Source organism: Emydura macquarii, unplaced genomic scaffold (genome assembly GCF_026122565.2).
Source record: "Emydura macquarii macquarii isolate MOO-44397 ecotype Brisbane River unplaced genomic scaffold, CSIRO-AGI_Emac_v2 contig_2897, whole genome shotgun sequence".
In the NCBI taxonomy this organism is placed as follows: Eukaryota; Metazoa; Chordata; order Testudines; family Chelidae; genus Emydura; species Emydura macquarii.
Window position 1 is genome coordinate 38,507,886 of NW_027133034.1, and position 24,149 is coordinate 38,532,034.

The following is a 24,149-nucleotide window of genomic DNA, read 5'->3' on the forward strand; positions in this document are numbered from 1 at the left end:
CATATCCTTCAGTAAGGATGCTACATCACTGTGAATGAGTTTTCCCAGTCTGCCTTGCCAGCGAAGATTAGCACCAAATATAACAGGAGTGATAAAGGGATATACTTCATATAGGAAAATCTGGCCAACCTCACCCACATTCTTCTTAACCATTGTAATGCTGCCAAAGCAGCAGGTTGTCATGCTGCCAGTTTGGAGATTCACATCCAAGCAGGGACTTGGTGTCTCAGACATGGGGGATATTGGTGACTGAGCATATTGATGCTTAAAAGCTTGGGGAAGAGAGTTGAAGTCAAGCAATGGCTCTGACAGCACCCACTGTTGACTAATCCATGGAAAAATTACGACACAGGTTTTAAAGTAGCTATTTGATCTCCACATCCCTTCCACTTTGCTTTCTGTACAGAGGAGAATTGCCAAAGTAGCAGCTGTCACTGGGGTTTAAAAACAATGAATATAAAATAAACAAACAATAAAACAGTGTCACTAAACAGCAACTGATACGGCCGCCACAGCTTTCTCTCTATTATAAGTTCATTAGGTGATTGAACCATCAGTACTAATGCAATACTCCATTACCCTCACTTTAACTGATTTATTTTGAATACAGAAAGAAAACTCAAGACTGGACTTGGAAGGAGACAATTGTTATTTGCCCGTTGTATTGAGTTTGCATGTAAGGGCACTTTCTGGTCTCGTCGCTGAAGGGGAAACAAGTACAAATGTCTCGGCCTAGGGTCTGATTATAAGCACTGTGGTAGAGAATTCATGGATTATTCATGTGTAATTACAGATAGCTATTGTGCTCTTTTAAATCATCCCTATGGCCCATTATGGTCCATAACTACTGAAATAGCAATTGTCATAGTAAGGTTTGGGCTCTGTCATAGAGTGTAGGCTCTAATCAATAATGATGAATGGTAAAATTTAGCATCAAGCAGTAGAAAGTCTAGTTGCCTCCCTCCATAAATCTGTAAAAATACCAAGCCGTGCAGCTGCAGGATCTGGAAATTTAAAAGGCAACACTCTCCCCCTACCCCTACATACGTACCTCTATAAAAGTTGAAAAAGGAGAAATGTGCAATATGTCAATTCTAATAATCCACATGCTGTTAAGACACTTTTTTATTTATTCAAAATGGGGTGAACCCTAGGTTGTTTTCAAGGTCAATTTCAGGTGAAAGGGGGGGGTCATCTAGAGGTCACTCCAGCTCCCATGCAGGTCAATAACGCCTCTTCACTTCCACAGAAGACAAGCTGCTCACACCCAATCAATCCACCAACGCTGCCGCTGCACCAAGCGTAATGAACAGTGAATAAATGTAGCCTATCATCACAAAACATGCTTTTTAAGTACCTTCCCTTTTCATGTAAAACCTCTCGCTGTCAAATTCTACATTCACTCATCCAGCAGTGAGTAGCAAAAGTGAGAAATCAGGCTCTCATTGGGGTTGGTAAAAGGTCACAGCTGACAGACACTGAGGTTAAACTGCCGAGTTAAAATACTGTTTATTACCCACTGCAGCTTTTTGCTAACTACACGTCTTTGTGTTACAGTCAAGCAGTACATCAATATGCTCCTCCTTCTAATTTATTAGCAATTGTTGAATTGTAAAGAAGGGTGTGGGAAGGGGAAGGAGGATTAATCTTATATATATATTTTTTCTTTTCAACTTCAGATAATTCTAAATCTGTATCTGTTTTGTACTAAACACCCCAATCACAAGCTATGCTCTTTACTTCTGATGTATCAGAATTATTAAGGGTACAATTCTTGAAAGAAGGAGAGGCCTTTTACCGGAAACCCCAAAGGCTAGGAGTTGGTCTAATGTAAGCTTCATTTCTTTCTTTTTTCCTTTTGTTAATTATCATGTTTCTTGCAGTGTATATATTTCAGTATTTTTTGCCTCATCACAAGAATTGGATAGCATGCTTGCAGTTCCCATAAAAAAAAAATACCCTGCTGCAAGATAAAATGAAAATGGTTTAAAACGTGTGTAATATGCTAAATTAATATCTAGGTGCAGATAACACGCATATGACCTGCTCATGCTGACTGGATTAGATTTTTATCAAACACTATCCTCAGCCAGATCTCAAGACACTCCCTAATCTAATATTTTATTAAGAAATGTTTAATGTCTGCATTTTTTCCATGATTAAAGAATTTTGATGCAGCCAAAAGAGCCATTTAAAGCAGCAAGGAATCACTGGCGTTCAAATGGAAACTGCAGTGAGGGTATCATTTGTACCAAATGCAGTGATTCGGTGGGAATTCAGAACATTTGAGACCGATTTTCCAAAATGAAATTCCATTCTTTGATTAATTAATGAGTATACAGAATTCCCTTTATTGAAATGCAAAGCTTTTGTACTTTAAGATATCCATCTTAAAAAAATAATCTCAGAGAGCAATATAAACATTATCACAAATCATGAATAAAACAAAGGTTTATTTACATGCCTGCTATGATGATAATTTGACTCAACAAAATTACCATTATCTATTTACATCTTTAAAAAATGCATTCAGAGATTTCTCCAGGAAAATATATCCTTTTTTCCCCTCTCCTATATGCTCTTGCTCTCTCAGTGGGACTGAAAATAAAATGTTATGACTTAAATCACAAGAGGCTAACATCATTTTTAGCAACAAGGGCTGCATAATTTCAAGACTATGAGTGAGTGGCTGACTTTAACTAAAATGTTTCAGTTCTGTGCGTATATAGGTACATAAATAATTCAGAATTAATCCCTGCAGAGAGGACAATGGGAATCGTAAATTATCCATGTGCCGTCCTCAACATTAGAGGCAATGAACCTATAGTAACAAACTATGAGTGTTACTCATTACATACATTTCACAGACACCTTAACCTTTTGAATATTAATTTCCCTCTGCAGCTTGTAGCAAGGCGGCATCATTTTTTTTCTTTCCATTCCTGCTTCTTTCTTTGCCTTCATTTTTTTAAAACTCTCCTGAACAACACTTCCGTTAAGCTATTGAGTGGATGGTGAATTCTGAAGGAATTTTGATTCATTTTCTAACAAAATAGTTACTGGAAAACACGTTTTTTTTAAAAGCTAGACTGTAGTTTTAGTAATATTACATGCAACACTCTATGTACACTAAGGTTATGTATGTGCAAAATATAGATTTATATTGAGTGGTACATGAAAAGTCTGGGTTCTTGGACTCCTCTAGACAGAAGTCCTGGAACTGCTACAATTTTAAAACACTAATACTTAAGGGTTTATCATTTTATGTAAAGTTCCCATGTTTTCCAAGTGAAGTCAGAAAAAAGATATTTTATCAGAATCTAAAATGGGCAATAACTATTTAATTCTAACGTAATGCACCATTTTCTGCTAACTAATTGATAGAGGAGTTTTTGTTTTTCAACTTAAATATGGCAGCTGTTTTTTCATGTGATAATAAATATTGAATGTTTTAAACACAGATGAATCAGAGAGAATATTGTGATGTGCCTCTCTCACTGACACAACCAAGCAAAATTAATGTGCTGTATCCTATGTCAGATTCATGAAATAAAGTAAAGGTGCTTGCTGTTGAAATTATTTTTACAGGTAAGTGAGAATTTCAGACACAAAATTAAAACCATTCTCAAAGGCTTTTCACACACAAAATGAATCAACAGAAAGTTAGAAGCCGTGTACAACAATTGTGAAATAAATTATACAGACATTTTCACATTTCAGGTTTAGTTGAAATCACACTCTGCCTGATCCTGACAATCCTGACTTCTCTGTGCAAATTCCACTGGGACTTTACACATGAGGGTTGGCAAAATTAGGGCCCACTATTTGGAAACCCACTGCTGAAGTTTCTGTTAGAAAGCAGAACAGAGAAAACAGGTCAAGATCAAGATCCTGCCAACCCTTATTTACATAAAGTAGTTCCTTGACTTCAGTGGGAATTACTTGCATGCACAGGGATTGCATGTTCAGGCTGAGGCCCTTTGACTGCAAACCTCTTAGAGCAGAAATAGTGTCTACGGACTTGATCATACCTGTTGCTGAGTAACTTAGAAACAACCAAAAATACTATCCTGACAATGGCATGGAAAAGTAGCACTCATCGTGGTTCGTTCCCTAGATATCTTATTATGCTACCTTGTGTCTCCATCTCTTTGTTTTATCTACCTGTTATTTCTCATTTTACTTATATTGCAAACTCTTGGGGCTGGGATTCTTTTCATTGCACTCGCGTGTGTGCGTGCATGTGCGCATGCGTACATCTACTGTACATATATAATCTACACTGATTGGAGCCTCTGGGTACTACTGCAATTAAATAATAACCATATGCTTGGGACATTTCTGCAATGGCATTGCCAGCTACCTCTATTTTGTAACCTGGAGACCTGGTATGCTCTATTCAAAGTCATTTCCAGAGCAACTGCCTGTTGGAGTTGGTAGTTCTGCAAATGAATTTACAGTACAATAAGAGATAAGGCCTGTAACCTCCTGTGCAAATATGGAAGCATCAGAACTTTTATTGAGGGTGCCAGTTCCCTCCTCTTCTTCTTATACAGTATGTGTGGAATGGATTTTTCCTCTATTGCATATCCACTAGGAAATGTTTGGACATAAAGGTACTATTGTGAATAACATGGAAAATATGTGTAAACTGATTTAGATTTTTAAATCATTTGAGCATTAACAATTGAGATTTAAAGAATCGCTGTGATGGCAAACTATGAATTAAATCGGTGGATTGTCAGCATGTAGAATTTCATTAAAATACCCAATTTTATACCAATTATTGGAAGAAAACTATTTATTTCTCCCACTGCCTTTGGAAAATTGTATTCAGAACATAATCTGAGTTAGAAATCATACTAACCACTGTATAAGGCACATTTCCATTCAGGAAACATGAGCAGAAAATGTTCTTGAATATAGAATCCTGTGGTTTTGCTTGTGAGAAAAGAAGAAAAAGGTAGAAAATAAATATCCAAGTATCGAATTTATTTTAAATGAACACAAGATAATTGTGTGCTAAAAAATAAATTCAGTAAGCCCACTTGACTGAGACTTACATGGTTTCTCTTCTTAGAGAAAGAACCCTCATAAACCACAGCCCAATTATTCAATTTCCCTTACTAATTATGGAAACTACTCATTTCTTGGCCTCAAGCAGTAGATGATGTATCTCTGAAAGGCAACAGAAGATTTGTCACAATCTACGGCTCTCTTTATTTAATGAGTATCTAGGAAATAAAAATAAATACTTCTGAAGTTCCAGTGTTACAGGTAACTGGATTTTAGGTTAAATTTGACTGGTAAATTTGAGTTATGTTCTTCCTTCCCTTCTACTGAACATTACAACTTTAAGTAGTTTTTCCACATTAAGAGAGCGGCAAAGATATTATTAATTTAATATCGTAAGAACCAAATGCAAATAAAAAGCAAGTTTGTCACTAGCTCTAACATGGCCACAAGTCATCCCCCACTCTCGTGCATGAGCTCCTTTGTTCACCACTCCTTGGGGTCACTAATTGGCACTCTCCGGTTAAAGAAACCACAAAAATACATGCTAGATTCCACCCTTTTCCAGAACAGCACTTAAAAACATGCTTAACTTGACCTGTCTGAGATGTAAGCACATGCTCAAGGGTTGTCCTGAATTGGGGCCCTGTAAGCAAGTGGACAGGGACTAGTTGGAGACTAGTGAGGAATGGGTGGAACCAAGCATGTGCCATGTGTCAAAATGCCACCTTTCATACTGCCACCCAGCAAAGCTGAGCCAGCATAATACAAGTAGTAAACCGCATGTTGTAAAAAATAAGTTACTTCTGCCCTGGAGCTAGGAGAAACTAGTAAGATTGTGATTCTCTAAGTCATCAGTCCTTCCTAGAGCTGTTCTAGGGTGGTGGATCTATGTGCCACCTCTTACACAGGGCTAAACACTAATGTCCCAATTTAGCCCAAAATGTTTACTTATGACAAAATATCTCACTCCCTTTCAAACACTGACCAACTTAATATGACATGGGGACTGTGACAATCAGGGTCCAGATACACCAGCAATTGATTCAACAGATTGTATATATTATTATTATAATAGGATGAAAGTGTATTGAGTAAAGTATCTTATGAAAGCTGGTGACACATTAGTGATTATTATTATTTCATTATGTATGCGGGGTTAGCATGCAAAGAGTTATGTATGTGCTGGAAATATATTAAACTAAACAATTTAAGTAGATCAGATAAATAGGTTTGTCTGAGACAAAAGAATGTGGAGTTGCCAGTCTGCCAGAGTCAAGCTTTGCAAGGAAAGGAGGACAGAAATACATTTACATCTAAGGTAAACAAAGCGATCAAGATAATCAACCAGAGGGTGAAAGAAGGGGCATGGGGCCTGGACCCTGCAGAATAAGCAGCAGGAGAAAATAACTTTTTCTGGGCTTACTTTTCAAAAGAATGCATCTCAAAGACTATAAAGAGAAGGGAGAGAAGCCTGCACGTATCCATCACCTAGGAGAATAAAGAAGCCAGCACTTTGTATCGATGAAAGCAAGGTCCTCCTGCTAAACTAGTTGGAGAATTATGACAACTTGGTGTGAGTAAGAAACTGCGTTAGGCAAAGCTATATGTTGATAGAATTAAATTTAAGACACTAGAAAGCATGTTAGTTCTGTTTTGCTTGTAACCTTTTCAAATCTCTTTCATGCTTGCTCAAAATCACTTAAAACTATGTTCTTTGTTAAACTTATTCTCAGTTTTACTGCAAACCAGTTGTTTTACTTTCATAAGTGACGCAGCAAGCCCAGAGGTGCCGGGGCTATCAACTGTCAATGGGTTACCAGGTGTGTAAGGCTAGGGAAGACTTAGCCTTCCCTGACAGCCCGGTGTGGCTCCGCACCCTCCTGCTGCATCCCGCTCACATGGGCCTGGCAGTGGAGGTCCTCTCTGCTGAAGAGGGCGGGCGGGAGCTGGGGTGAAGGTGGCCAGCAGTGGGGGCGGGCCAGCCACAGGCCAGCCAGGGGGTGGGGTGGGACTGGTGTGTGGCACAGGCTGGTCCGGGGTGCTGGGGCTGTCAGTGCTGTGCCACTGGGGCCCAGTGCCAGGGCTGTGTCATCTTTGTGGGGGACCGGGGCCAGCTGGGCTGCATGGGCACTGCAGGAGGCCCGGGCTGGCTGGGCCAGGTCAGCACTGTGGGGGCCCAGGGCTCAGGCATGTGGCTGTGGGTGCTCCAGGGGCTTGGGCGGACCGGCCAGCCCGGGGCTGGGTTATGTCAACGCTGGTGCTGGCTGCTTTGTGGCACTCTGGCAGAGGGAAAGGGAGGATGGGCTGGTGCTTGGGTGTGCTGCAGCATGGGCTGGCCAGCCTGGGGACAGGGTGGGTTTTTGGGGCAGTACTGGGGCATGGGCTCCAGGTATGCTCAGGCTGCCCCCGGCACTGGTGCTGGGGTGCTCTGGCATGACTGGGCCCACCAGCCAGCCTGGCGCTCGGGCTCCCTGTGGGGAGGGGGCTCTTATGGGAAAGGGGATAGAAGGGGCGGGGCTTCAGGTGGAAGGGGAGGGGTTGGAGGCTATCTTCCCCAAACAGGCTGTTCATGAACTGCCCATGCCTGGTACAAAGTAAGCACTGAGTGACAGAAACCCTCATTGGTCTGTGTGAACTCGCAAAACATCACAGCACAATGTTCCAGAGTCATTATTTAAAACTGCTGATTACCTGAGTAGTGTTGTTACACATATCCTTACAATTCTGTGCATAATTTTTCTGTCAACCATTTTGCAAGAAATTTCAAGAACACTCACCTCATGTTGTCTTTCTACTGTTGCTTTTCTAGTCAACTGTTTGTTCATCTCTCACAAATTTTCTTTCTAAAATGTTGTCAATTGTTCAGGAAATTGAGAGGATTCTCTGTTGGTTGTGCTTTGCGTCAGATACTTTGCTGCACCTGTTGATCAACAAGTATTTCAACATCTTAAATACTATTATCATAAATGTAATCTCTTCCTGTTTGAAAGCATAATTTACTTCAGCTATAAAGATGGCTGTAGAGAAATTTGTTAAACAAAAAAAACCATAACCCCCTCCACCACAATATCAACCTGCATCTCTAGGGAAAATTCTTGTAGTTATTATTAGCCTCTCTCCTGCAAAAAAGTTATTGACAATATACTTGCTAACACAAGAAGCAAACCCTATCTAATTACTTATTTGATAGATCTCAGTCCGTATAATTCCCAGCCCCCTAGAAAGAATTGGGAAATTCTACTTGGAAAGCAACAGGTGAATGGTCAGATGACAGCTAAGGGAAATAGAGTGGGATTAAATCGTCCATGCCCAGGTGTTGTTTTCACAGAAGAGTGTGAGGTCAGACAGTTTCCCACCTTGGTTAAAGAGCTCTTCTGGGCACAATCAGCCCCAATCCAGTGTAAATGTGAGGCCTGTTGCAGCTGGAGAGAGGTAGCTCCTTAAAAGGGAGGATGCAAGCCCATTGCAAAGGGAAGCAAAGCAAGAGCTCAGAGTTCCCTAACCATACAGAGCATGGGCTGCTTACCCACAACACAGATGAACAGCCTCTGACACCTGGAGAGGTAGAGGGGCCATCTTTAATTTACTTTTATTTTCATTAGAACCCAGCATGCTTTAGCAAAGACCTCTCATATACACAGGGGAGTAGGAATCCAGCCTCCTTCACACAGACTATTTACCTGTTGCCTTGCAAGGAGCCATGGGGCGAGCTCAGACTGTTTGGTGGGCTGCAGAATTAATGTGGAGACCGCACCCCATACTCCAGAGTGGCGCTGCGATGACACTTACAGCAGGACAGGGATGTCAGGTATGAGAGAGGTGTCTACCCTTCACCCCATGGGGGAGAACCGGCGATAGGACTTATTCTGAGGGAAGAGTGGAGGAGTAGGAGCCTTGCCAAGTTTGCCAGTCTTTTTCTTGCAAGCTCAAGTGAATTTAATTCAAATTAGAATATTTTAGAGGAAAAAATAGGGTAATACAAAATAACAAATTATAGCATTTTTTTTAATTAAAAAAACAGAACAGAGAGCTGTCAGAGGGTCCCAATGTTAAATTCCCTTTTGAGAGATGTCTTAAATCAAGGCTAGAGAATGCAATGTTGAAACTGAAATTAAGTAAGTAGTACCTCTCTTCTTCCCCATCAAAACAGTACAGGATAAGGATTAGAGATGCAGGATATTCTTGATCACTTGTTGCTTGATTTAACTCATCAAAATGCCAAATATAGTGCATTGGTGCAGAGTATCGGAGCACAAACATCTTCTTATCTAAAACCAAACATAATCTAATGAGGAGAAACAACCTAGTATTCTTTTTTTTTTTTTAAACCAGTTTGACAGTCTGCAGTATTATTGCCAAGTCTTGCACTATCAGTGTCAGGAGCGAACTGAATATCTATACTAGCAGCAGCATCTTCTGTATGAAAATGAAATGACATTAAAAATTAGATTTAAAAAAAACCCCAAATCCACCACAGACCTCTTGTTGTTTAAGCATACTATTAACCTACCTCTTAAATGACCCAAAGCAGTGTCACTGGCTGATGGCATATTATGCAGATTTTACAACACAATTACACATAGCTTGCACACAGGTGGATGCTAGATTTTGTTTCTGTGATGTAAGGAAGGCAAGAATGGGAGGTGTGGAAATCATCTACACTTGCTACAAAGTGATCCATCTCACTGGGCATGCTCTATTCTCATTGCTGGTTAGTCTTACCTTTCCCCTGCCGCCTTTAGCTTTTTCTACAATGAAGAAAGCTAGACTACATTGTTTTGCCTGGAATTTCACAGGCACAGGTGACATCAAGCCAAAACAATGTTGGTAGTTCCTGCTGGCTCTGTAACAGCTTGAACTTTTCACAGTACATTCTACGGTGGAGAAGAGGTTGATAGATAGACCTTAATGATGTTCAGCATTACTACTGCTTATTCCTAGCAATGCTCAAAATACTGTATTGTGTCTAGATGTTGCCTGAGTTACAGCTGAGATTTCAGGCATGCCATACTTACTCTCCTATTTGCAAGAGACCATGTGCTTATGAATAAATACTGCATGTGTATAGCACTTTTCAGACACTGTAGACGAAAGTTTCTGAGTACAAAAAAATTAACCCCTTTATTACTTACTGCATATACTGCCCACTCCTGGGACGTATCCATTGCGTTTTACTGTTTTGTAATGGATCACAAAAACACACAATCACAGGATGAAATTGTTGATCATGAATTGAATGTTCCTAAACTGAAAAAGTACAGGCTCACATAACTACCATTCCACACCATTGGGTTACATAAGAAATATTCTGGGGCCTGCATTTTAAAAAAATATTATAGAAAGCAAGAAATCACACACAGCCTGATTATAATCCCCTATACCAAGCAGTGTCTTACTCCATGGAAACTGCTGCAAAAGTCAAACTACTACACACTTTTCAAAATGTGGGTAAAGGTATCAGAATCTAACCAAAAGGAATAAATCACTTTTTGAATTCTGTGTTCACTCACAAGTCTTTTACCCTCCATTGCTTGCTACCTGCATATGAGAACTTTTCACAAACACCACTTACATTTTTCCTATATTAAAAAAGCTTTTAAAATGTGGTTTATGGTGTACTCCATTCTTTCAATAAATTTTTCTTTGAGGGAAAAAAAGCCTTCTAGTTTGTGTCTCAAAAGTGCTCTTTAAGGTTGCTCTTCTCCTACAGTAATACAGATGCTGTTCTAGGAATCTCTATTTTGTCACATGGGCCTTGCCTACACTAGAAAAATTAGAACCTGAAATTCACTACCAGTTTAGTAGTAGGAATGGTGAAAGTTGTAGTATAAACAGAGCTCTGATGTTTTTACCATTATGTCATGTAAACTCATTCTGAAAAAGGCTAGAAGACATGATGCTAAAAACAAAGGACTTGAGCACTCAGCATTTTTAAAAATCCGGCTCCTTATTTACACGTACAAATATGGCTTTAGGATCCTAACTGCAGGCACCCATTTTTTAAAATCTTGGTTGGGGAGTATTGATTGGATGATCCATCCAGTTGACAACTATGACATCCAATGAGTCTTTAGAACAAATGAGGACTCTCTAAACTCCATATGAGGGCTCCTAAAGCTTTGAATCAGGGTGGAATGAACCAAAGAAGAACAGAAAAGTTTTTTCTGGTTTAGAGAGCCTTTTCTTCTTGCTCTCTTTTTTAAACCTTACGTCCTTGCTGAATCAGCATCGAAGTAGAAGCTCTTAAAAAGCATCTTACTATGTTGCTGGAGTGGCTGCAATAAAGAAATACTGGAGAACTCAAAATAAAACTTGATCTTGCAAGGTTAATGGTGTGATTTCTACACAAAACATCTAGTTTAGCTTGGATAACCTTGAAATTAGCATCACAATTCTTAGATTTTTTCAAAACAAAACAAAACCCCTGGATCTTTTGAAGTTCACCTACATTCTTCTGAATGCACACTTTGTACTCTGACTGGCCACTACAGCTGCAGGTGTAGTCCAAATGTTTTGGGGACTTCTACAAAAATAGTCCAAATCCACAGCTAGCTATATAAGTAGCTTAAAATATTTCACCAGCAAGGAACATGGTGTTGCTAGAAATTCAGATATGAAAACCATAGTGGTGAAGGACACAACATATGAAGTACCTCTCCATAACAGACTTTTCAGATTTAATCTAGGCTTTACTTAGTGGGAGATGTAAAATGTTGTTTATCATTAAATACAAACAAGGCACTGGAGAAAACAAACCCCAAAGCGCAACATTTAATAGCGTTAGGCTATTTGGAACTTTACTGAAACAGTGGATCAAGTTTTCTACTGGAGCAAGTTGATAATGGAATTGCACCCATTACATCAGCAAAGAATTTCACCCATTATGATTTCATCAGACAGCAAAGACTTCCATTTTTACAAAAAAAATGTTATCACCTCCCTGGGAAATCAGCCTCACCAGACATTAACAAATATTTATTTCCAAGACAAAAATAAAGTACATGCTGTATGCGCGGAATGTGAGGACGGAAGAAAATCTTTGTTTCCTTAGACCTCCGGTTTTTGGACTTTCAATAGATTAAAAGCAAATTAACTTAATATATTTCAGAAAACTACAAAAGAGAAGTTCAACATCAGGTTGGAAGAAAAAATACTCTGAAATATATAAATGTTTTACCAGGTAATTCATTGCATAAAAACATAATGTGCTAATTTTAAAAAAAGTAGTCATTTAGACAGATTCGCCATCAAACACTACAGGGGAAACACATATGGGCACCATCAAGTGGCATAAATGCTCTAGTACTCATTTATAAAATCTGCATAATTCTTCTGAACATCTGAAGTTCTGGAAAATACACATGCTATAAAAAATAGTGATGGAATTGTGGCCTCACATTAAATATTACTTCAACATACACACATATATAAATATAATATGTATGGGCGGGCAAAGAACTGTGATTGGGTCATTCATATTCTGTATTCAAGAAAGAACACATGGCACGAAGACAAAGGGAATTCCCATGGAAAAGCAATATATGTGAGCAATGGTGAAATGTATATCTTATACCAATCTATATCTTAGTTTCTTGTAGGATAAGCTAAAAATACCTTAAGGTACCTTAAGTACCTTATATACTTTTAAAAGAAATCTGTAGGATTTCAGAAAGTTTGCTCATTTTGCACTCCAGAGCTTGTTTTTCTATGTTAATTCTTTTGTTTTTCAAATTCCCATAGCTGATTTTGATTTAATTTCCATGGAGAGTCATCACTTTATTTCACTTATTTTTGGATTCTGCGCTTTGTTCAAAGCAAAAGTATCTATAATTTAATCAACACAGTTAACTGCATTGTCATATTCTTCTTTAATGGTATTAGAAGGCAAAATGTAACAATATTTGTCCTCCTTTTCATGTTTTTGTTTTAAGATGTATTGCTAAAAGGTCTTCGGTGCCTTAAATGCTACTTAGGGCTAGAATTACTCACAAGCTGCACTATGCCGTGCCTCAGCATTTCTATAATAAGTCTTGCAGTCTCCTCACAGACCTGTTTCATTCCCACCCCACCCCACCCACTGCCAAATGAGCAGGGAGGGAGAAAGGGACAAAGTGAAAAGTCGCACAAACTCTTTGTTTTGGAAAACCGTCTCTTTCAACCAGTTTTACATAAAACATACAGGATGCAGTTTCATGATGTTTTAGGTGTATCGTTCAGTTTAGCACAAATTATACAGAACCATCAAATGAGGCTATTTTTCTCAGTAAATTCTCATGCTTTTTAAAGGGGAAGTAAAACCTTACTGATTCTGAGAGGTGTTTTGTTTTGTTTGTTTCTGTAGAATGCCCCTTGACTGTACAGCCCAAAAGGGCATTCCTATAGGAACTTAAAGGCCAAAAAAAAAAAAAAAAGGCAAAACAAAAACGACATAAAAAGCCTTGCTTGAATTTGATTGATGCACTCTCATACTTGAAATTCACTCACAGCTTTATGTTAGGAGGCCCGGGTCACTCTATCCAGTCCTTTAATGAGACTGCAAGAACGTTTGCAGCTTTGTAGGCCTTGCTTTAATCAGAGGTTGGGAAACACTCCTGACTGATAGACTTCAGAATCAGATCTAAACACAAAATAACATGCTCCATTTGGCTTCTGAAGGTGGGTTGAGCAAACCTTTGTGATGTATTGGAGCATTTGCTGAGTGTAAGTGCACGTGGTGTGTTTCCTATTTCTGTCGGCAAATACAAATTTTTCACTCAGCAGGCATAATCAGAGCTAACTCAAGAGGAGAAATAACAAAAACTCAACAGCCCTTAGCAACTCAGCATGGCATAGAAGGATTTAAGACTTTAGCATTTTATCTCTATCAGTATGAAAATGTATGAGGAAATCTGAACTTTGGAAGTGCAAATAAACACATTTAACACATTATAAACCACCTATTTTACCAATAACTCCTGGGTCTTTTTCTCTGCTATTTTTTTCCTCATCAGACTCCCATGTGATTTAATAAAGCAGGCTCACTAATTTGGGTTTCCACTAACAAGCATTATACATTGACAGAGCTGGTTTATAAGTAAGAGATGAAGTATTCACAATCTATAGTTAGCACATCTAAACTGATAATGAAGGCAAAATGACATTCTGCATTTCACAGCAGGAGATGCAGACAAGCAAAACATCTATTTGCCTTTTTTTTTGGATGAGATATGAAACCAAGGTCCTGACCATTTGTGGTCATTAAAGGTGTGATTGCACTAAGGGTGTTAGTCAAGGTGTCATGATTAAATTCCATGTTAGGCAGTTACATTCTGCCAAACTAAAATCCTCCCACTAGCCCTCCCCCCCTCAATTGCCCTGCAGTTTCCTGTAAAGAAATTCACTAACCTCCTAAAAAAACTATTATGTAGAGTTGCTGTTGTAGAATGTCAGCTACATTTCATCCAGAGCTGGTTTCAGTATAGCTGTGGGTGAAGCAATGCAAATAAACACAGACTCCAGTCACTAGCTCTGGCCAAGCTCTCCTCAGGGTGGACACCAGGAAGATTTTTTTAGGTGGAGGGAGAGCAAAGGTAGCTGTCACCTTTGTGTGCCCTCAGTCCTTGAGTCTAATAGGATTCAATTCAATCCCTAGTACAAATTAGAGTGCCCTAAGGGCCACCCTATCCCGCAACAGCTCAAGGGGCGATATGCTAGCCAGGGATTGTTGAAGGTCATGCATCCTCCAAGCCAAGCCAAGACCCTGGAAAGCTCCCTAGGCCAGTTGGGCTGAGTGGATGAGGCATATAACTGGCTATACTGATTTTACACCACCTGGGAATTCCCATAGGCCAGGGGAATCCCTGCCATCCAGTTAGGGCAGCTTTATTGCCCCTTTGCATCACTGAACTGGTGTGAAAAGGTCAAGTACAAGCCAGGACCTGACCCACAATCTTTTAGGCAGTTTAGGGTTTTTCTGGATGAAAGGCATATCAATGTAAAGCATTGATTTTATATGTGGTTAATTAGCTATGTAGTAAAGATTTTGAAAAAAAAAAAAAACCCCAATGCACATTACATTATGACAGAGTCCCATAAGTTTGTCCATAGTAGTACAAGATTGTGAACCTTTTATTTACTCTGATGAGCAGTTACTCACAGGATTAGTTTCACTGACTACACTGGGACTATCTCACTGAGTATTGTTCACCAGTTTGAGTAAGGGGTTCACAATTAGGAGTTATTTACTGTTGGAATAGAAGAACATTTTTATGAATGAGATGGATCTGTTTCAACACAGTTATAGATGAAGCAATCCCAGTAAACACAGATCTGAGTCATCAGGTGGTGTTATGATATGCTGTGGTACATTTTGATAAGTATATGAGACTTTTCAAGACCGTATTTTAACTGTATACATCATATTGTGCAGCAACTATGAAAGCTACTAAAATATCTTGTGTGAAATCCTGGCTTCATGAAAGTTTTGCCATTGACTTCAGTGAAGCCAGGATCTCTCCCATAATTTTTTCTGTAGTGCGTAATGTTGTACAATATTTTAGCTTTATTATGCACTGGAAATATGTGAATAAGAAATATGATTTGTAATCTCCCAGTACTTTAGTGTGTGCATTCATACACAGGAAGTTGGGAAGGGAAAAGGCAGAATTTTTGCTGGGGTGGAATATGTGGTAGTGGAAAGTGAAAGGAATGGAAGAGGAAGACAGGGAGGTTTTTATCTACAATTAAGAACACCTAAAGTTTAACTTGGGAAAGAGAGCTGCCTTTCCCAGTCCACTTCCACACCCACAGACAATTTTCTGTTCTCACCCAGTCCATGGCACCCCTCCTCCATACCTTCTCATATAACCCTTATCCTACTTACATGTCCCCTGGATGTTCCCTTCATCTACTCCCTCCAAACTCTGCCAGTGTCCTGTCTCCATTCTATTCAGTCACTTCTTATGCCTCCCCAGAGTTCCATTCTAAGACTGGATATTACCATCATGTCCTCAAGTTTGTATTAGATCTCTCAGTACCCATTAACCCATTCAATGTATACTAGAAAGCACATCTCCTCAGCAAGGCTAACAACAACATTTGGTGTTCCTGGTCAAGTCATTGAACATTACAAACATTTTAAAGAGTGAAAGGAACACCTTCATAATGCTGTACATTTTCTGATTTTCACCAGACTTCTCCTCCCAAAAAAACTCTACCTTTGAATGTGATGCAGCATGGAAAGTTTTAGGAAAATTGGTTTCCTTTTAAGGAAAGTAAGAGATGTGAGTTAAAAATCAGGCTTTTAATGGGAAACTAACTTCAACCTTAACTATGGACGGATTAACGTGATTTCTTAATATATCAGTGGGAGATTGGAGAGTTCCATTACTTCTCTACCAAGATTTACCCATAATCACAATAAGTACCATTCTACTTTTTGATTGCTTCCCTGTTCTTGTCTGAAGAGCTATTAGGATCAGAGCTTATTTTCACTTCCCAGATAGCTGCTCTGTTACTTTTTGCTATCAAGTCAAACAAATATCTTTTCCTGAATAGATCTTATCCACTGATAACTTATAAAGAGCTTCAAATAATAAGCCATTATGGACCTTTCTATAGTTATTAATGGCCAATTAGGACTTTTTAGTAAATATTTCAGATTTCTTTTCCTCTAGAAAGCATTCCTAATGTTGATGATTGTATTTGCCTTTGTGAAAATAAGTATCCTTCCAATTGTGAGTTCCCAAAAGCATTCTGCAATCCTTCTCCTCAATGTTTTATACCTCACCAGTTTTTAAAACATTGACAGCAGTTTTGTTGTTTGGGATTTCTAAAACCATTCTATTAAATCACTGCACGGACAATTTGGCTCATCATCTTTTTGTACAGGTTCGCCTTATAAGCATTTTATTATTGGTCATGAATTATTTCTAGACATTATTTAACCTCTTAGGCGGCTGAGCTGTACAGACTACATCCACTGACAAAGCATTCATAGCGTCTAGATTCCTCACATGTCCTGTTGTTTAGTTGGCTATTACAGGTCTTTAATGAAAAGTGTAATCTGGGAATGTGGTCTAGTAGACAGAAGAGGGCTGGGAGTACAGAAGTCTGATCAGTTATATCAGTGACTTTTCATATGAATTGGAACAAGTCATTTAACTTTTCTGTACGTCAGTTTACCCTGTTGTAAAATGAATAGGACAGTTAACCAGGGCAAAATTTTAAAAAAAGCACCTGAGGAATTTAGGCCCCTAACTCACATGTAGAAATGGGACTTTGGCACTTTTAAAAATTGTACTCTTACTCCATGGGGAAGAAGGCTGTTATTCATTAGTTAACATTTGCAAAGTACTTTGAGTCTCTTGCACTATTTAAGCATTAATCATAAATAATAATAATGACTTTGTTTAATGTGCATAGCAACATTACAGAAACATACAGTTTAACTTATAGGAATAAACTTGCTACTTGAACTGGCGGAGCCTCCATCTAACAGCTCAGTGAAGGAAAGGTAGGACATAGTTCACAGCCTAAAGGAGGAAGAATGGTCTTGTGATTAAAGTTCTAACCTGCTACTCAGAAAATCTAGGTTCAAATCTTGGCTGTGTGCTGACTTTGTGTGACTGTAGGCAAGCTCTTTTGGAGGAGATTTCAGTTCATGAGTCCAACAGACTTTCAGCAAGTCTTTGACTCCTAAATCCATGAAGTGCCTTTGAAAGTCTTTGCATGTCAGTTTCCGAATGGTAAACTAGGGGCAATAATCCTTCCTTTTGCTAACCCTTTATCTGTCTTGTATATTATGATTGGAAACTCTCCGGAGAAGAGAATATATCTTAAAATGCCTTTGAATAGTGCCTAGTTGCACAATGGGGCCCCAGGTTCAGCTGGGCACTCTTGGCACTATCATAATAATATTAAGTCCAACAATCCAATTCAGCAATGGTGTAACAGAAAGAAGTCACTGATTTCAATAGAGTTGTACCCACATATGCCAGTGATGAATTTAGCCCCAAAGTTTGGGAAGGGCCTAACATCCCGCTATTGCTGAAACTTCAGAAGATTAACTAATTTATGAACTATTTTTGAAATTAGTAAACATTAAAAGCCAGTACAGACCAACTCTGCTATATGCTTATGAAATGAAGACACAGTGGACTATTTAGTTTTTTGACACTGGGGGACTCTCTCACCATCGGCAGTATTTGTGACTTTAATACACAAAATTCCTCCTATTCTGTAAATTTTTATAGACAAGTGTACACAGAGGAAGCCAGATCCAGGGACATCCTTAGGAACATGGGTGGAAAACTGGACATTAGTTAGTAAGGATTGTTTTAACTTTCACCTTTAAGAAGGTTAATGGCCTCTAAAGCTACAGAGTGCAAAGCATTTATGCTAAAGATACAGAGTATATGTAGCAGCATAGCACAATCACTGTGCAAGCTCCACCCCTCCCTCTACAGCCCTTTTTGGGGAGGCCAGGAAAGGGTCCTTTTAAAGCAGTGGTTCTCAACCTTCCCAGACTACTATATCCCTTTAAGGAGTCTGATTTGTCTTGCATGCTCCAAGTTTCACCTCACTTAAACACTACTTGCTTACAAAATCAGATATAAAACTACAAAATTGTTACAGCACACTTTTATGAAAAATTGCTCGCTTTCTCATTTTTACCATATAATTCTAAAATAAATCGATTGGAATATAAATATTGTATTTAAATTTCAGTGTATAGTATATAGAGCAGTAAAAAAGTTATTGTCTGTATGAAATTTTAGTTTGTACTGACTTCACTAGAGCTTTTCATGTAGCCTGTTGTAAAAGTAGGCAAATATCTGAATGAGTTGATGTACCCTTGGAAGATCTCTGGTCGAGAACCACTGATTTAAAGGATAATCCTTCTGCACTAGTTTGGGATACACTTCTCTACTGCAGCACCAAACTGGCTTGCTTTTCTACAGCCTGGGACTTCAAAGGGTATGAAAACCTTTGCAAGAGCCCATCCCCCCTACACCAGCAGCTAGGACCAGAGCTGGGAGCTGCCACCCCTGTGTAGTTCCAGCCTAGCTTGACACAGACCCAGATTTTTATACTGTGTGAGAGCACAAAACTTTGGATATGAAATATTATAGGTGCAATTTGTGATGCCACCTTAAAAAATCTGGCTCTTGCTATGCATAGCCATTTAATTTGGATTTATAATTGTGTCTGTTAGAAAGTCAGTACTTGCTAACAGTTACCAAATACTAATACTGGAGTCATCACAGTTTATATTCTGCATTGTTTTCTACAGTAAATGTTGATTTGACCGTGACTACTGTAATAGAGTTATCTGTATTAAGTTCTATTGGACTACATAAGTGGTTCCTTCTGACTCATCCATCACAAAACCAGCTATTGTATGACAATTGTATAATCCAGAATTATGAATACACAGAAGACAATCATGATGTGTATACTACTGTAGTCATCTTGCTACACTGTAGTTAAATAAACTTGACACATAAAATCTCTGATCTCTCATCAACTTGTTCTGCTTACTGCATGTTATGTGAAGTGGAATACTCTTCAATTTATTTGCAGCAGAATTCCAAGCATTTACATAAAAAGGTGAATAGCAGCAAGTAGTGAAAATTCTCCAATAAAATGAGGCATTTTGCTAAATAAGAAGGCTTCATTGTGTTTGTTTCCTAAATCAGAAAAAGATGGCTAAGTACCTTCTTTCTTATTTAAGACTGATTCTCTGGAAACAGTCATTTGACCCATTTTAACTTCACCATATTTGCTCTCTAAATAGTTTTCTCATTTTGACTGCTTCATTAACCAGAACTTCTCCAAAAAGTACTTTCTAGGTTCTAGGTTCAGTCATAAATCCAGATTTACAACACTTGGGGTCATACTGAGTTTGTGAAATGTTTTGCTTTATAATAATTGATTTATCTTCCTTTGCATATTTTTTCCAGTGTCAAGTAGCACTTAATCTTTCTCATACCCTTCCACTACATTTGCCTACACACTAGTCCAGTTTTACAATTTCATGGTAGAAAAAAAATTCATATTCCCAAAATCGTATTATTAGGAACACCTAGTGCAGGGGAGGCATTATTTGCCCAGTTCATTCCAATGGATTATAAAATGATACATCAGCAGCATAAGTGAGTGAGAGAGAGAGAGAGAAAAAAAGATCACTGCTATATGTGGTGATTTCCTTCTTCAAGCAGCAGGGAGAAACAAAAACTAGGAGAGGAGAGAAGGGATAGTGATACAGAAGTAAGAAGATCCTATCCAAAATGAAACTGGCAGTGCTTAAAAAGAACAGGTCAAATTCTCATCTTAATTACTGTGGTGCCACTCCATTGAAATCAATAGGGATTCAGAGATATAACAGAGGAAAGTATGGCCTAATATATTTTAATTAAATAATGCTGATTTCTCTGTCCTATGAGCCTCTCCCCTTCTTCCCAGTGTTCAGTTTTCAGCCAGTATTATTTATTTGTTGATATTTAAAATTTAGCCTTAGTAATTAAATACTTTTTCCCCCCTTACAAAATGTCCATCCTTGAATCTGCTGGCAACTCAAAAATGGGTCACCATCCCACTGACTGGGAACCACTGAAGATATATTAGATGGCTTATGGCTCTACATGCTGACTGTCTGTGTTCATGTTGTGGGCCTGCTCTTCCGACCAAATTAATTTCTCTTGAATGTTTTATAAAATGAATGGGTCTATTCAGATGGATAGTGCTGTCATAGTAGTACCTTGATATACTAGATGTGCACAATAGAGAACGTATATTTGCACCACATGAACACTTTTTCTTATCCCTGTTATAGACATCCATCTGATATGCTCCTTTTCTGAAACATTTGAAACACAGGAATTCCCAGACTGGATCAGTCTAATGGCATTCTGTCTCCAACAGTGGTCAATTACATAGGTTTCAAAGGAAGATGCAAGACATCTCAAAATCTCGTACATTATTTCTAACAAGTTACACAACTTTAAATATATAAAAGCAACAAGTTTATATGTATGACAAAGTTACTAAGGAGTTCTAATAGCCAACTGGAGGAAAAAACCCAATTTTAAGTAAGCCAATGACTATTAATTTAGATAAAATTTAAGACCTATATAAGCAATATTGTAAATCTGAAAAGATCCATATTAACATTCCCAGAAAGCCATGTCTGGCTAACTGGTCACCAAGAGGCAGAGCCTTCATAGGAGGGAGGCTATAATACTAAAATTCCTAGCTCTCAAATAAAGAATGGAGGAAAGATGGAAAATCCACTGTAGAGAGTCTTGAAGAAAGAAATCTGCACCCATGTTAGATACCACATCCAAAACCATGCTTGCCTAATTCCAGCTAATCTTTTTACCTTGCAGGTATAATATCAACATACTATTCTCTAGTAAATATAAAGTTAGCACCACATACAAAGTAGTAAACAAACTGAGGAAGGAACAAACATAAGAACGGCCATACTGTGTCAGGTCCAACTAGCTCATTATCTTGTCTTCTGACAGTGGCCAGTGCCAGGTGCTCCAGAGGGAATGAACAGAAGAGGTAATCATCAAGTGATCCATCCCCTGTCACCCATTTCCAGCTTCTGGCAAACAGAGGGTAGGGACAATTCAGAGCATGGTTTTGCATCCCTGCCCATCCTGGCTATAGCCATTGTTGGACTATTCTCCATAAACTTATCTAGTTTTTTTTTAACCCTATTATAGTCTTGGCCTTCACAACGGCCTCTGGCAAAGAGTTCCAGAGGTTGACCATGTACTGTGTGAAGAAATACCTCCTTTTGCTTGTTTTAACCTGCTGCTTATTCATTTCATTTGATGACCCCTAGTTTTTGTGTTATGAAAAGGAGTAAATAACACTTCCTTATTTACTTTCTCCACACCAGTCATGATTTTATAGACCTCTATCATATCCCCCTTTAGTCATTTCTTTTCCAAACTGAAAAGTCTCAATCTTACTGATCACTCTTCATACGGAAGCTGTTCCATACCCCTAATCATTTTAGTTGCCCTTTTCTGCACTCTTTCCAATTTCAGTGTATGTTTTTTGAGATGGGGTGACCAGATATGCATGCAGGATTCAAGATATGGGCGTACCATGGATTTATACTGAGGCAATATGATTTTTTTGTCTTATTATCTATCCCTTTCCTAATGATTCCCAACATTCTGTTTGCTTTTTTGACTGTCGCTGCACATTGAGTGGAGTTGATTTAAATGATAGATTAATACCACAGTTAGGTTACATACCACAACATGATTGTATCTAGCGATGGGATTTTTTTAAAATATATGTTTGGGCTCTATTTATGCCATGAAGGCATGTCCCTGTTGGAGGCAATGTCTAGCTGCACTGCCGCAGGGACAGTGCCAGGAGGAATTTTTCATCCAGCAAGAATTTCTCTGGTGCATAAGGCTAGAGCATCAGTACTACCCTCTCCAGGGAATGCAGCATACTCTCCACTGCATCTCTTTTGAACTTCACTGGCAGCTGCATGGGGGCGGGGAGTGTCAGGGAGTGCAGCCGTTATGCAGGAGTGCAAAAGGAAGGTGGAGGGAGAGGGACTTGTTAACCCACAGAAGGTATTTCTACACTGTGGCTGGGAGAATGCCCCTAGCCCAGGGAGACAGACACACACTAGCGCTGCTCAAACAAGTTCACTAAAAATAGCAATGTGGATGCTGTGAGACCACAAGGGGAGTCAGGCAGGCTTGTACTCCCGTGGCTAGCCTGTGCGACTGCTCATGCTGTCTTATCCATACTGCTATTTTTAGTGCGCTAGCTAAAGCAGAGCTTGTGTGTGTCTGTCCACCATGCTGGGAGCTACACTGTAGATATATCCAGAGCAGCCTGGAGTAATCTGATTTTAGGAATTAGAAGCTTGATTTTCATCTCTCGGCCTATAGTTTTGCATGCACAAAATTGCATTGGCACATATATGCATGACACGTTCCAGTTGCAAACCCATTCACACGCATTTAAATGATTCTAGCATCTCCATACACGAGTTAGAATGTGCACGAGCAAACCGCATTTTTCCAGTACTGAGTTTTGTGGGTGCGTGTTTTAATACCTGTGAGTGTGGGGATGAGAAGAATTTAAAGGGTGCCTGAAAGGATTTGCACTTGTAAAGGGCATGTATATGCCTATGCCACATTGCATGCACACAAACAGCTGGCTAGAGTTTGGCCATTAATGTTATTTCATTTAGAACAAAAATACAGTAGTAGTAAAAAAGATTTATGATTTTGTTGTAAAATTTTGAGCATTTCAATCACCAAGTGTGAAAAAAATCAAATCTTTTTCAGTGAAAAATAAAAACAATGTTTGTGTGACAATTATATCAAATTTTGTAAAAGAACATGCAGTAAATAAATATTAACATTTTTGTACTAAAGAATTTGCACAAATTCTAGAATAAACAGGTGAGATTTTTGAATTAAGAGTCTATGAATGTGCAATAGGTAAAACAAGTGCAAAGTCATTAAAACACAATGAGGATGAAAAGAAGTGTATTTTCCTATTGCAGACAAGCAGAAGATATAAATAACTGCTCTCCACATACAAATGTTTCTGACTCAGAGGGAAAAAAAGCAAAGGTCTAACTGCCATGTAAACTCATTTTAAATGTCATGTTTTATTAGAACCCAATAAGTAGAATGTCTGTTTTCCCCCTTTGGTTGAGCCATCAAATTTGTCAAAGTTTTATGATAATTCATTCCATCATTCCTCAGACATTTAAATGACAGACAGTCCTTGGGAAAAAAAATCCCTGTAATCCTGCTCTTCATGTTAAACTGCCTCCAGAGAGGTTTTTGAAATATACACATCATCAGAGAAGCAAAGCCTAAACTTCTCAATTCTACTTATGATTTGCTGCCTTTTTGGAAAATGACAATAAATTGGCTCTCTACTCTTCTTGACCTCTTGACTTCTGAACCATGGCTGCCCAAGCCTTAACTTTGCTTGTTTAAGTCAGTAGCTTTAGTATCATTCTGATCCTCTCCCAGAGGGTCTGGAGATTTAACTCTCCTGAACGGTTAAGCTCCCCCTCTAGTGTTCATTGCTCATCACATTATTCCTCCGAGTAAGAAAGAGAGATACCACTTTGTAGCTTCTCGCAGAAA

The 24,149-nt window shown here is 38.7% G+C and overlaps 1 long non-coding RNA gene across 2 annotated transcripts; it reads right to left on the reverse strand.

Annotated features, from left to right (window-relative positions):
- Window positions 1-1,121: 1,121 nt before the first annotated feature.
- On the reverse strand, window positions 1,122-8,306 carry LOC137167172 (uncharacterized). 2 transcript variants are annotated; one of them, XR_010924035.1, is made up of 3 exons: window positions 8,196-8,306; window positions 7,794-7,936; window positions 1,122-1,291 (listed from the first exon to the last, which is right to left on the reverse strand). It is a non-coding gene; the product is annotated as an uncharacterized lncRNA (long non-coding RNA). The 2 variants fall into 2 exon arrangements; XR_010924037.1 differs by lacking the exon at window positions 8,196-8,306 and adding an exon at window positions 8,091-8,160.
- Window positions 8,307-24,149: the final 15,843 nt, after the last annotated feature.